At 39.8% G+C, this 13,760-nt stretch overlaps 1 long non-coding RNA gene across 4 annotated transcripts in view; it reads left to right on the plus strand.

The window, feature by feature from the left end:
* The window catches only part of LOC108351976 (uncharacterized), a 45,721-nt gene that overhangs the window by 10,836 nt on the left and 21,125 nt on the right, over positions 1–13,760 (plus strand). The gene's annotated exons all lie outside the window — the stretch shown is intronic.

The raw sequence follows: 13,760 nt of genomic DNA on the forward strand, positions 1-13,760 counted from the left end.
CTCAGAGCAGGTCCAAAGGATCAGGTGCATCTGAGAAGGGTAGAGGCAGCGTTGCAGAATGGTATTCCCATACGGAAGCCCAGTGGGGATGTGGGGATAAGTGTATATACGGTATTTGCAGACTATAATTCCTATGCAAGTGAAATGAGATACGTGGAAGGTGGAAGGCAGGAGGACACCTCCCTAGTGGGCTGATTGTGTCTCTGGGAGGAGTGTAACCATTTGTGATGGAGACGGTGGAACCATGGCACAGGAAATAAGACTCGGCAACCCAACATCCTGACTTCTGGATTCGGGCCATGACCATAAGCAACATGGATATCAAATCGTTCTTTGTCATTTAGAGCGAGATTTGTTTCTCATCCAGAGGCGAAGAGAAGCATCGGAGACTGATGGCACCAGGCTTGTCTGTGAAGCACAAGGCTCTATGTATGGCTTTAAAAGCCAGCAAAGTTTCCCAGTAGGCTTTGCTGTACATGGAGTAAATTACAGAGACTGGTTCTTGTGACGGAGAAGAAAGTAAGTGCAGCAGGGGTAAGTGGAGGAGAAGATCAATCCAGGACTTGTGACAGGAACTGTAATCCAATTCTAATCAATTCAGAGTGTGAGTTTTAACGTATTGTCACCTTCCTCGGCAACACTGTCCTAAATGAAGAGGTAAAATGAACGTAGTTTCTTAACTCACTTCCTGGTCAACATCCTTGTTGATTCCGGAGAAAACTCCTGGTGCATGCTGGTGTGTTTTGCCTAATTTTCTACCTCTTTTGAAAATAATAATGAAGGTGAAAATTTTGAATGGGAGACCCTGTCAAATAATGGGAAAGATCAACAGTTCAAACTTCCCTGAGCATAAGGTGGCAGAACTTTTCTTGCTATGATTCTGTCCCTTTGCTCTTCCTGGAGGCGCCCATTTCTAGTCACACAAGTGGCGATGTCTAGATTCTTAGGTTGTTCTAGCAGAGGCACAGGGCAGAGCTTTAGAAGATCCAGTTGGTCTACAATTTGTATTCTCTGCTCCTTGGCCTCATTCATTTGTGAGGGGAAGAGGGAATGAAGGTGGTAAAATCTATGGCATCTCAGGTTATTCAGGGAAGCAGGACATGAAGTTGGTCGTAAAAGAAAGAAAGAAGAGGATATGGAATCGAGACCTGGGTTGGAAGAGATTCCCAGGGCCAGTTGGAGAGAACTGAGGTATATGGTCATGATCAAAAGACACTGCATACAATAATGAAAATTTCAAAGACTATATACATACAGATACAAACACACACGTATATGTATCATACATTTCACACACACACACACACACACACACACACACACACACACACACACTCTTTCTCACACTCTATACATTCAGTCTCTACCTGCACCTAGAATATTCAAACCTCACGTGAGAGTTGACTGAGTTGGTACTGTGGAAGATCTCTAAGTGCTTTGTGATGGAGACGTCTGTAGCCACTGCTACAGAAAAATTATATACACAGAAATTAAAGCCTTTCAAACAATGCATTTCAGTAGAGTGTACATGAAAACCTTAGTGGCTACAATCACCTCTAAGTACAATTTTCTGCACAATTTATTCCAGAAAGATAAGTGGGGAAAAATGGGAAAAATAGGAAAAGTTGTATTTTCATAAAGATCATCACAATTAATGCCACACGAGTGAGATTCCTCCATGTTTAAATGTCAAGGTGAAGACAATGCTAATTTGACCTTCAGTTTTCATGTACAGGCTTGTGAAGTTTGGGTAGGATAAAGAGAAAAGCACCTTTTATTCCCATTGGCTTTTAAGCTTGCCTTTAGTAGGCACCGTGTGTCCTCTTTTTGTGATCCAGGTTTTACAGTCTCCTTTATCAATTGTAAGAGGTGTGGAGGGCTAGTTTATATCTTTCAGAAGGGACATCTGGGTCAACAGGTTGAAAGAACTTTGAAAGTTATTTGTATCTTTGCCAGTCACTTCATTGTGTGAGAATTGCTGGAGCTTGTGTGTAAACTACCTTTGAATAAGAGGGAGAAAATGGAATTTATCAGGGGACAATGCCCTTTGTTTAGAAGGAGCAACAAAGGATGAATAAAGGGGCAGAGCTAGTCTTCTGTGTTTAGTGCCCTATTTTTCCCTGATAACAAGGGGGATAATATTCAATCTTGATTGTACTCAGAGCCCTTGGTTACTTAAAGGAGATGGAGGAAGAGGAGCAATACAAAGGCAATAAAGCAACCAATATGTTCCTGAACTGTGACTTTTTGGCGGCTGTATTTAGAGAGTAACCAGTACATTTTTTTTTTTTTTTTGGTGACTGAGTGTGTGTGTGAGGCTTATCCATTACATGTGCAAACACAATCTGATTAGTATTTGTTATAAGCTCGTCCTGTCTGCTTTTATTACAGACATCACCTTCAGATGTGGGGCCACCGCAGCTATTAAATCAGGAATATTTAGCTATTATTTGTAATAAATGTCAGCGGGGCTGAACTGAAGACAGCAGGAAATGTTCAGGGCAGAAAACACACTGACATTCATTCATGCAAATTTGTACCACTGGTAGAATTAATCATGAAAAGGGAGGCCGTGCCTACAATGTATTTACATCACTGGTGTGGCCAATTCCCTTCTATCTGAGTATGAGGGTTATAATGAACAGAAAGCAATCTGTTGACAAATAGTCCCGTGTGAAACACAGTCAGCAAGATTAACTTCCAAGCAGGGATATCTGCTTTAGTGCGGACTGCCCCTCCTTTATCTAGACTGGCTCTGGCCTTCTGAGGATGCCTGGTGCTGTCCTTTTCCCCCTTAAAAGACACCTGGACTTAGGATGCTCATAATTCTTTCCTCTTAAAAATCACAATAATACTATAAAGACTGGTCCATGCATCTTGCTGAATTTTGGGCTAGGCATACCCTATATAAATCAGGGTGTTTAGTCTATACTGAAGAGATGTCGCAATGGGAACTGGGCTGTTGACCACTAAGTTATTGTCATTTACCCAGACAAGAAGAGTTTAATCCTTTTCAATTTGCCTGCTTGTAAAGTGAGACAAAACAATCCATACAACTGAATAATTTAGCAGTTTCAGAGAGAATTGTAATCACCAATATCAATCATGCCTATAACACTGACCTTCAAGGAGTATCACCTAAAAGTAGTAAAAGCTAGAAAGGGTGAGAATGTGGCTTAATGGGTAAAATGGCTGCAGGGCAAGCATGAGGACCTGAGTTTTTTTTTATTCCCAGGACCCTGTGACAAGCTTGGCATTCCATCAAATGCCTGTTGCCCCTGTGCTAGAAGCCCAAGTCAGGAAAACCCCAGGAGCTTGCTGGCTAACCAGACCTGCTGATTTGTGATTCAGGGATATAGAGAGATTCTGTCTCAAAAAACTAAGATGCTAAAATATGGAGAAATCCCCTCAGCTTTGAGCTCTGGCATTCAAAATCATACTATATGCATGTATGCTTGCACGTGTGCGTACACGCACGATCACAAACACACACACACATCACACATATGCATCACAGATGAGTTAATATCAGAAAAGTTTTAGAGAGGTGTAAAAAATGCAGAGCAAATCCATATCTCTTATTTTTGCCCATTTTCTCATTGCATAAAATTATTCACCAGAAAGCAGAAGCCGATGAAAGGAGCTGACAGAAAAATTATAGGGAACTGCAAATATATTAATTATCCTTGTATTTTATTCCTGTGGATTAGGAAGAAATGGAGAATGTGCATTAAGAGTCTTCTTCAAGAAGTTAATGTACAGATGGTTTCTGAAATCATATACTAATATTTACAAAAATTAAAGAAAATATTCTAAAATGTTTTGCATATCATAGAAGTCCATTTGGAGCAATGCGTTGTTTCCTGGTGTCATTTATTTGGCCCTGCTGCACTGAACCATGCACCTGTTCACAGGATGCACATTACCAGATGAAACACTATTTTTTTCTAATCCCACTTCTGATAGGATTGTACTCCACACATTAAGTTACTTAGTGTAGGCATTAGGAGGGTGCATTTTTACAAGTAACCCAAAAAGGGGCGTTTTTGTCTATTAAATGAAAGTTGTTCTCTCTTTGTATAGAAAATGAGCTGAAAGGCTTATTCTATAATTAGAGAAATAAACAGTGACACCAAGGTGAAGGGAGGAGTTTGTTTTCATCTCTGGGATATATCGAATAGAAAATCAAATAGAAAATTAAAGAAGCTAAAACAGCTTTGGGGATTCTCAGATTTCCAAAGAGGAGTGAGTCAGTTTTTAAAAATAATCTCCTTAGTCATCGACTTCAGGTCTCCATCCATACAGTGTTTATAGAAATTATAGTGACAGATATCAAAATAGATAAGATGATATAAGTCAGCGATGGCAGCAAACATCTAATAATAAGGAAGAGTGAACAGGGTAATATTTTCACTTCAGGTATATATAGGCAATTTGGACTTGGGGGATTTGGTTTTTGTTTTTGTTTTAGTTGATTGTAAGTTTGAAGACTGTCTTACTATGTATCTCTGGCTGTCCTGGAACAATTTTTTTAGACCAGGCTGACTTTGGACTCAAAAGATTCTTCTGCTTCTGTCTCCTGTGTGCTGAAATTAAAGGCCTGTCTCACCAAGCCTGGCTCAAGTTAGGCTTTAGCTTCGTAGTAACTGAGGAGAGAGGACAACATATTTCTTATGTGTAATGGTGGTGGAGTGGTGGGAATAGGGGCACAGGTAGAAGAAGTTGTTACAGTTATTGACTGTATTCTAGGTTTAGGGTTTACATAAAAACCGAGAATCATTAGATCATCAGACTATCACCACACAGTTTGCTTATCTCCAATGAATGCTACAGTTTCTTTTCTAGAATCCAGTTGCAAGTGACTTATTTTCAATCTTTACTTTAAAAAAATTAAAACTTCATTGAATTATGAATTAGTCTTCACGCTATTTTCAAATAAAACTTATTTTTTTTCTCTTCTGCTTCTTCCCTACACCCCTTGCTCTCCTGGGGCCTCTTATCCCAGTAGCCTCATGTCCCTGTCCATGCCACATGTGACATATTTACTCTCCCCTTCCTTTCCCAGCATCTCTTGTTCACATCTCACAGCATGTAGCTTCATGCTTAGTATCCACTCTCACAAGTCCTTATTTGCATATGTACAAACATTAAATATTAGGATCCACATATGAGAGAAAACCAATTGTACTTGTCTTTTTGAGACTGGGCCACATATATCACTTAATATATTATCGCAGCCACACAAAAACAAATGACAGAAAACATTGGGGAGGCTTTGAGGAGAGTGATGGTTTGAATATGCGTGGCCTGGGGAGTGGCACTATTTGGAGGTGTGGCCTTGTTGGAGGAAGTGTATCAACGTGGGAGGGGGAGTGGGTTGAGACTCTCCTAAGCAAAATGGTAGCCAGTTTTCTGTTTGCCTTTGTAACATGATGTAGAACTCTCAGCTCCTGCCTCAGGCCTGCCTAGGTACTGTCATGCTCCCACCTTAACAGTAATGGACTGAACCTCTGAACCTGTAAACCAGCCCCTATTAAAAATTGTCCTTATAAGAGTTGCCTTGGTCACAGTGTCTGTTGACAGCAGTTGAACAGACAGGGAGACACGTGAGACCATTTCATTGTTATCACGTAAGTAGAATTTTATGTAGTAGATAATGAGTCAACTTTGGTATATGAAGACAATTCAAACAGCTGTGGTGTCTGACATGGCCACATTGCTCATCTTTTTTTGTTAGGCCTATTGAACAATTCATTTATCCATCTGAATGTTTAGAAATATGCTTTTCCTTTCACATTGAGTATTCCCCTTGACCTTGCGAAGTCAAGACATACAATGAGTCAGGGCTTCTCTCAGAACAGGTCAATTTTAGTCTGAAGTAGCTTTTTCTCTATTCCCACTTTTTATTCCTTCGATATGAGTTTTCTAAAGCATGATTGTTTAATTTATGTGTTTGCAGGGCTGGGCCATGATGCCCAGATTTGATGAGAGATTATGGTAGTTTTTTGTTTTTCCTTTTTCTGGCAGCAGTTTGGTGAGAACATTTCAAGGTCGGAAACTTGTATATAGCACATTATCCCCAAAGGTGGAGCTTTTCCAATTAGTTGAAGACCTGGGTAGACCAGATGACTGACCTCTGCAGGGAGCATCCTGCTGCTGGATAATTTTGGTACTTGAACAATAATAGCATTGGCTCTCCTTCAGTCTCTAGCATCCTCCCACTAGATTTTGAATTTGGCAAACACCTTGATCCTGTAGACCATTGCTTAAACTACTTCTTTTTCTTTGTAAAATACAAATGCATACCTTCTTGATTTTCCTGCTTTCCTGGAAAACCTGGACTAAAGAATATGTGATGCATTTTCTTCAGCCTGGTCCTCCCTGGCATGAACATGAGCTGCGAGGAGAATTTAACTTGAGACATTTGAGGAAATATTTTTGTCAATGATAACAGGAGACATGAAAGAGAAGATTCTCTCTTTCCTCTGAACTTGGTTGCACTTTTCTGACACCTGTACAAGTTGATGCTATAAAGTTAAACAATGCACGGAGGTATTAGAAGGAGTCATGGCTAAACAGGAAACTTGAGCAATGCTGAACTGATGGGCTATTTAATGAGGTCAACTAAGAACCTCGAGTTCAAAACTTCTTGACATAAGAGATAACACATAACTGTTCAGTTTAAATTAATTCTAGTTAGGTGTTAATTTTATTTGCTGTGAACATTCCTAATGGATGTTGCTAACTATGATAGATGTCACCAAGGAGTTGAATTAATGTATGGTTAGGTGATATTGATGAATAGGTCATATTGTAGAGTCACTGAAATATAAGTCTTGGTATTTAACATTTTGGAGTAAACATTAGGGAATCCTGAATACGGTAGAACTGAAGAGGGTGGACTTGGTCTAAAGAAATAAATACTCAGCTTCTGGTGATTGTTCTATTTCAAAATTAAACCAGAGTACAATATTTTTAAAAAATAGAAATAAAAATTCTGGATTTTTCTGTGAAATTCATGATAGTTTGAACATTAATGTAGCATATGATTTTATATCACCAGTAAGATGAAAATTTAAAATAAATCATACCTACAATATGCACATGAATCCTGGTAGGTGGAACTGACTATGCAGCCACGGAATGTTTCTAGTTTTAGTTAAAAGCAGGTCACAAAACTAATAAAAGTATTATGAACTGGATATAGTGATGCTGATAAATACTGTTATAATGATATTCAATAAATATCAATAACAACTCTGGCCAGCACATTGCCGTTTATCTGAGGATGCCTAGGGTTGTTTATTAGGCCATGTGACAAAGTAATTTTGATAAATTTTTAATTTTTGTTTATCCCTTTTTAGGCTCTTTGTTGATTTTGTCAAATTCTATGAGTCAGTTTTCTATGTCAGAACAAATATGTGTAAAAGAAAATGGAAGCTCCTTGTAACATATGCACATAGAATTCAGCATCTAGCAGGTGTGTCTAAACTTAGGGTGAAGGAAAACCAGGGGTCTGAGCTTTGATGTTGACTAAGGAATGGAAGCAGTCCAGTTTTCACAAAACTTTCTCCTCAAGAAGGTTTTGATCTCCTCCTCTTTACCCTGTAGGTGTTTAATGACTCCTTGTGTAAGATGTTTTAAATGAAACACCCTTGCAAATGGACGTATCTGAAGCTGAAATATTTAAAAAGGTATTATCTTGCCTGGAAGTTGAAATTTTTTTGTTTTGTATTCATGGTTGGGAATTTTTAGAGGACCTAGAATCAGTATGAGTGGAAAATTTCAGCGTAATTAAATCCAAGTTAAAAATTCTGACACAGAATTCCTCAGCTGACAGTTTCAAACCAGAGGCTTGTTAAAAATTGATTTTTACATAGCTAAGAAGTTGATTTATTTTTGTTACCCTCAACCACTCTTTCAAAATGAAATGAAAATGAAGTGTGTTGTGAAATTCATACAGTACATCAATTCTATTTTTTGACAACTTAATTTCTCTGGTTACTTGAATATCATGATAGAGTGATTCTATATTGCTGGGGTTTCAGAAAGGTAAGTAACTTCTGTTTATGAAATAAAATATGTTAGAACTCATTAACTCATTAACAGGGTACCTTCCATGCCATATTGATTTTACAAATTGCTTCTTAAATTAGGGTTTAACATGAAAAACACTAAGTATCACTAAGGCTGGTTATTGTTTGGATCAAATCGATGTGGTTTCCCAGTGCATGTTGAAACAGATATTCTTCAATACTAAGCCGTAAATCTCTATTTTTTGTTAAATTATATAAAATACAGACTTAGTTTTGTTTCCATCAAGTTATATATCAAATATAACTTACTTATTTTTAGATGTGATTTGTTTTTATTTTATGTTTATGACCATTTGCCTGTCTGTATGCTTGTGGGCCACATGTATGTAGTGCAGGTCGTGGCCAGAAGAGGGTGTAGGATCCTGTGGGAGTGGGGTCACAGAGAGCTGAGTGCCTTCATGTGGGGCGCTGTGAGAGCAGCAAGTGTTCTTAACCTCGAGTCATTCCTGCAGCCCCCAATTATTTTCTTCTTATTATTATTGTAGCTGTGCTGTAATAATAATAATAAAAAATAATAATGATAAAAAGATTCCCTCAACTCAATATTCTGTCTAAAGGCATTGACAGGTGGGACTCTGGACTCTATTCATCTGGTGGGACCAAGGAAATACCAGATGTCAGCAGGTATTTGAGGACTGAGATAGACTCTCTATTGGGAATTAGGATTGAGAATTGAGAAGTTATGGCTAAGAAGGATGCTAAGACAGAAAACTGCCAAGAGAAAGAATTAAGATGAGAGTCTTCACAAAACGAAGTCTGAGTGGGCTAAATTCTGACCAAGTGGATATCGGAAGATAGTCTGCAGATGCATGAATAGCATGGGTGTGCAGTTGGCAGTTAGTAGAGTCAAGATTGCCCCAGAGCACTGTTGAAAACATTCCATCACAGGTCCTTTTTACCCTTCTAGGCACCAAGATATACTAGCAAGTATCTTCTTATTTAGTATCTTATTGGATGGCCCAGAGTTTTCTTCTTTATTTGTAGGGGAACTTAACTCAATATTGTTCAGACAATGGAACTGATTCTTAAGAAAAAGTTATTTATCTCTGTAGCATTTTAAAGTGAACATTATATTGAGTCCTGACCATAATGATTAGAGGTAAAGTGTCTCTCAGAATATTCCCTTTACTTTGCCTGTCATGCATCACCCAATGATATTGAAACAATTGTATAGACTCTTGCCTCATTTGCATAACGTAACAATTACTAATGGGAAATAAAGAACTGCATTATCCATAAACGCATGATACAGGAAGACCCAGACACAGTGATCCTTTTTCTTTTTCTCTTGTTAAATTTGGGTTATTATGTCACCACGATCTTTTTGGCCAGGGGACCTCATTCTGACCTAGTTACATTCATTTCCCACGCTTCCGCTCAGTTCCAGCATACAGCTTTGGTCCGCACCTCAGAATCCTGTGCTGAGTTGCTCACCAACCATCCTGTTCATGTAGGTCTTGTAGGCATCTGAGGAATTACTAAGAAAAAAAATGAAGTATTACTTAAAGTGGTGGCATAGTTGATCTGAATTCAGGATCCACTGTGCTCTAGCAGTAGCACATGAGCAATCTACCAGTGTCACCATCCCCAAAGGACAGTGACTCCCTCTCTCTCAGAAGCCATCAGCTGCTCCTCCAATAGGGGTGGTAGCAGCTGTTCCCCCCATCCTGTTGGAATTTCCATGAGCTGGATCTCACGCTCCTCTTTACATGTCATCTTTTTATGACACAATGTCAGTTGTCATAGTCTCAAAATACGTTGATTTGCTGAAAATATATATTAAGTGGCAGCTGGATCTTCTTTGGGATTATAGGAATTTGTGGAACACAAGTTGACTTACTTTCCCTCCCCTTTTCTTCTATAATAATTGTTTTCAGGCAAAGGAATTGAGATTCTAGGCCTTTTTTAAAAGAAATTTTTATTAGGTATATTTCTTTACTTACATTTCAAATGTTATTCCCCTTCCCAGTTTCCTGTCCATAAGCCCCCATTCCCTCCCCTCCCCCTCCCCCATATGGGTACTCCCCCATATATCCCTCTTATTGCCCCCCCCCCATATTCCCCTGCACTGGGGATCCAACCTTGGCAGGACCAAGGGCTTCCCCTTTCTTACACTAGTGTCCCAACAAGGCTATTCTATGCTACATATGCAGTTGGAGCCCTCGGTCAATCTATGAATAGTCTTTCGGTAGTGGTTTAGTCCCTGGACGCTCTGGTTGGTTGGCATTGTTATTTTTAGGGGTTGCAAGCTCCTTCAGCTCTTTCAATACTTTCTCTAATTCCCCCCAATGGGGTCCTGTTCTCAGTTCAGTGGTTTGCTGCCAGCATTGACCTCTGTATTGGACATGCTCTGGATGTGTCTCTCAGGAGAGATCTATATCCAGTGCTTTTCAGCATGCACTTTTTAGCTTCATCATTCTTATCTAGTTTTGGTGACTGTACATATATGGGCCACATGTGGGTCAGGCTCTGAATGGCCATTCCTTGAGTCACTGCTTCTATATCCCCTCCTATGGATATTTTTTTCCCCTTTTAAGAAGGAGAGGGAGCATCCGCATTTTGGTCATTCTTCTTCTTGAGCTTCCTGTGGTCTGTGGATTGCATCTTGGGTAATTTGAGCTTTTTGGCTAATATCCACTTATCAATGAGTGCATTCCAAATGTATTTTTTTGTGATTGAGTATCCTCACTCAGGATGATATTTTCTAGTTCATTCCATTTGCCTATGAATTTCATGAAGTCACTGTTTTTGATAGCTGAGTAGTACTCCATTGTATAGATGTACCACATTTTTTGAATCCATTCCTCTGTTGAAGGGCACCTGGGTTCTTTCTAGTTTCTAGCTATTATAAATACGGCTGCTATGAACCTAGTGGAGCATGTGTCTTTGTTATATGTTGGAGCATCTTTTGGGTATATGCCCAAGAGAGGTATAACTGGGTACTCAGGTAGTGGAATGTACAATTTTCTGAGGAACCTCCAGACTGATTTCCAGAGCGGTTGTACCAGTTTGCAATTCCACACCTATGGTCACTTGATTTTTGACAAAGGAGCTAAAACCACCCAATGGAAGAAAGATAGCATTTTCAACAAACAGTGCTGGTTCAACTGGAAGTCAGCATGTAGAAGAATGAAAATCGAACCATTCTTATGACCGTGTACAAAGCTTAAGTCCAAGTGGATCATGGGCCTCCATATCAAACCAGATACACTCAAACTAATAGAAGAAAAAGTAGGGAAGAATCTCGAAGACATGGTCACTGAGGAAAATTTCCTGAGCAAAACACCAATGGCTTATGCTCTAAGATGAAGAATTGACAAAAGGGACCTCATAAAACTGCAAAGCTTCTGTAAGGCAAAGGACACTGTGGTTAGGACAAAACGGCAACCAACGGATTGGGAAAGGATCTTTACCAATCCTACAACAGATAGAGGCCTTATATCCAAAATAAACAAAGACCTCAAGAAGTTAGACTCCAAAGAGCCAAATAACGCTATTAAAAATGGGGTACAGAGCTAAACAAAACATTCTCAGCTGAGGATTATCGAATGGCCAAAAAGCACCTAAAGAAATGTTCAACATCCTTAGTCATAAGGGAAATGCAAATCAAAACAACCCTGAGATTCCACCTCACACCAGTCAGAATGACTAAGATAAAAAACTCAGGTGACAGCAGATGCTGGGGAGAATGTGGAGAAAGAGGATGTTTTACATTTTTATTGGTTCTTTTATTTATTTACATTTCAAATGTTCCCTTTCCTGGTTTCCCCTCTACAAACCACCCTCCCATCCTTCCTCCCGTTTTCCTCTATGAGGGTGATCCCCTACCCACTAACCCCCATTCCCACCTCACCATTCTAGAGTCCTATTACACTGGGGTACTGAGTCTTCAGAGGACCAAAGGTCTCCCCACCCATTGATCCCAGGTAAGGCAATCCTGTGCTGCATATGTAGCTGGAACCATCCCTCTCTTCATGTATACTCTTTGGTTGGTGGTTTAGTCCCTGGGAGCTCTGGGTGCTCAGGTTAGTTGATATTGTTGTTCTTCCTATAGGGTTGCAATCCCCTTCAGCTCCTTTAGTCCTTCCCCTAACTCTCTCCAAGGCTTGTGGTCCCAAGGCTCAGTCCAATGGTTGGCTGTGAGCATCTGCATCTGTATTGGTCAGGCTCTGGCAGAGCCCCTCAGGGGACAACTATACCAGGCTCCTATCAGTGTGCACTTCTTGGCATCAGCAATAAATCATGCATAGCTTCAGTGATGGTGACAATGAAAATTAAGCTTCCTCTAGCCACTACTGTCCCAATCACCAGTAAAATTAAGGCAATAACCCTTAGAACTTCACTCATGAAAAAGAAGTGTTTCTGATGTTAGACTTTACTCAACTGTGAAAATGTCATTTATGGACAGATAAAATTTCTTACTCAGTAATGCTTGTAATCAGCTCCAAGATCTATGTAATTACTGCTTTGAAACCATTAAAACAGAGATCTCAAGTTGCTAAGCAATGTCTCCTGGGAGAGACAGTGTATATCTTTGAGTGTGACTTCAAGTGTACAGTCTGTTTTCATACTCACACTACTGCTACCATTGCCCACTCATAAAAAAATCAGGACGATGGAAACGGGATACTGCACATTTAGTAAAGCATTAGGCCTCTAGTTGTGCAAAAAATTCTAATGTTGATTCCTATATCCAGCCTTTAGACTCTACCTTTTCAATGTAACTATAAGAAAGGCCACACATTCATATTTGCAGTTTCTAAGGTATCAAGACAAGTAGTATAATTATTTGTAGTTGTAGTTTTTAGAGTATTGTTGATGGTGGACACTCAGTGCACTTGAGCAGATGGCTCTGGCAGACCCTGCCTTTCTCTCAGATTCTCTCTGCCTTGCTGAAAACCATTGGATTAAAGTCCTAAAGCTAGTGGCAGAGGTCTATTTCCTTATCTGATAATTTCCTCCTCCCAAGTCTATCAGAGTCCATCTATCAAGTTATTCAAGTCCAGCAATCAAATGCAGCCCTAGCTCACCTAATAAACATCCCCAATTAAAACGAAACACCTCATCCCAATACGGGGTTTCCTCGTTTATCTCTATATCCTGTGGGCCATGTCTGTCTTCTCTCTATCTCAGGGACAAATATTCCTGCATTCTCTCCCTTGTTCCCTTTCTTCTTTCCTGCTTCCTCTATCTCCTATTTTTGTCCCTTGTCCTTGCATTCTGTTCTTCTGGAGCAGATAAATCTCCTTTGAGCTGAGAACTTGCTCTTGCTGAGATCGGTCTCTTACAACATCAGTTTATCTTAAGTGAAACATCCTGAGAGTAAGAGCAAGGGTTAGGGTAAGCCAATAGGCTAGGAAGCTAACAAAACGTCAAAGTCTAATAAGTTTATTAAGCATGCCAAGCCCTGATAGCCTCCAAAACTACATGGTTCAAAGGGCCTCTCCATGGTTTTATGAGCAGTAAACGGCTGCTTAGAGGAGGAAAATGGTTAAGCTGACTACAAACTGTGTGGGGAGTTCCAGGCACATGGCTTCGGCAGGGCCTCACTAATGCTGGGATGGACTTCTTCAGTGATGGAGGTGCTTTTGAGTCATTCCTGCCTCTGTAAATGGCCTCTTGCCTAGACTTCTGTGAGTAATCCCACTATTCATATTGGCTCCT

This window comes from Rattus norvegicus, chromosome 9 (genome assembly GCF_036323735.1).
Source record: "Rattus norvegicus strain BN/NHsdMcwi chromosome 9, GRCr8, whole genome shotgun sequence".
Taxonomy (NCBI): Eukaryota; Metazoa; Chordata; class Mammalia; order Rodentia; family Muridae; genus Rattus; species Rattus norvegicus.